The sequence below is a fragment of the Amphimedon queenslandica genome, unplaced genomic scaffold (assembly GCF_000090795.2).
Source record: "Amphimedon queenslandica unplaced genomic scaffold, v1.1 AMPQUscaffold_13231, whole genome shotgun sequence".
Taxonomy (NCBI): Eukaryota; Metazoa; Porifera; class Demospongiae; order Haplosclerida; family Niphatidae; genus Amphimedon; species Amphimedon queenslandica.
In genome coordinates this window covers 1-1,442 of record NW_003546533.1, presented here as the reverse complement: position 1 = coordinate 1,442, position 1,442 = coordinate 1, and the positions used below count along the sequence as shown (strand labels likewise).

Sequence of the window (1,442 nt, the reverse complement as noted above, 5' to 3'; positions counted from 1 at the left end):
GTCAAATTTACTAAAATAATAACAATAACATCACCTATATACACAATTATACACACAATTACACATGTACATAAATGTATAAACATGTACTCTATACTGTAAAAGTGGAATATTTTAAGGTGACTTTAATTTACAATAACGAAAAAAAGTAAAATAAAAAATCAGTACATTTTTGTTAGTGATATTAATTTATAGTAGCTCACATGTAAACCGTAAAAATAAAACCATGTAAAAATTTAAAATTAAATAATAAAGGCAGTAAAATATTCCACTTCATGGTATGTAATTCATAGCTTACAATGGGCAATGAAGCAAAACCCTTGATTTGACTCAAAAAGGAAAGCAATCTTCATGTAACTCTCTGTGTCATACTCCAGGACTGACTGCCCCATTAAACCCAACAGTGCTGCTATGTACTCCTTACGCCTTACAAAGTTCTGTACTATACCTTCGACCTTTAAAATAGAACCAAAATATTATCAACTACACAACTATTATTAATAAAGATAAATTTAACTAAGAACATAATACCTACTATAATAATAGTATCATAAATTCATAAAACGCTTGATTTAACTTAAGTTGCTCAAAATATGCTACAGTACTTATTATATTGGTACCGTATAGCGAGAAATTTTGGAGGGAGTAAAATTTGGTGAATTGCTAAATTTTGGTCATTGGCGGGTTTTAATTTGGCGAATTAGTGGCCATGTGCCATTGAGCATGCGTATAAAGGCTCAAAATGGCAGATTTTATTTTGGCAAATGGCTATCAAAACGCCAAATTCGCCAAATTTAATTCCTTCCAAAATTTCCCGCTATACGGTATAATTTCTACATTATTATCCTCCAAACCTTTTCTTGGAGTATTTTGTGTACATTAGGTACATAGTCCATGAGGTAAGAGTCCTCACTGTTCCAACTGGGAAGCTTAATATTAGCAGCACTACCCAATATCCTAAAACATTAAAAACATACATACGTAAATAATTTAAATGAATACTGTTTAGTTTCACAAGCTTTTTCATTTTAGTTTCATGTATAGTGTACATGTACAATGTATGTACATGTATATTATAGCAAACTAAAAGTATTATAGTACTAGTAAGTTACCTCTCAATAGAAGGTGATAGATAGAGACTGATATCAACTTTACTGGCATTTGGTGGATGAAAGACAGCAGTCAATGCTGCAAAACTAGCACCAGGATTATCCTAGAGAATAATGGAGCCTGTCATATACATGTACACATATGTATGAAGGTTCGTTTGTGCTCTTACTTTTGAGAGATAAGCAGGTAAAGTAGAGAAATCCACTTCAAGTCTAATGTAGAAGGTGGTGACTGGTTCACTTTGCTATAAAGAAATACCAGTTACAATAAAGAAATGATTATTAGCATAACGTAACTTAGAATTTACTCCTATATTTATACAGTACTTTAGA

General features: G+C 31.3%; 1 long non-coding RNA gene across 1 annotated transcript; it reads right to left on the bottom strand.

Moving 5' to 3' along the window:
- LOC105313755 (uncharacterized) lies at positions 1-1,380 on the bottom strand. The gene is made up of 5 exons (XR_002185909.1): positions 1,280-1,380; positions 1,113-1,213; positions 855-957; positions 299-455; positions 1-10 (listed from the first exon to the last, which is right to left on the bottom strand). It is a non-coding gene; the product is annotated as an uncharacterized LOC105313755 (long non-coding RNA).
- Positions 1,381-1,442: the final 62 nt, after the last annotated feature.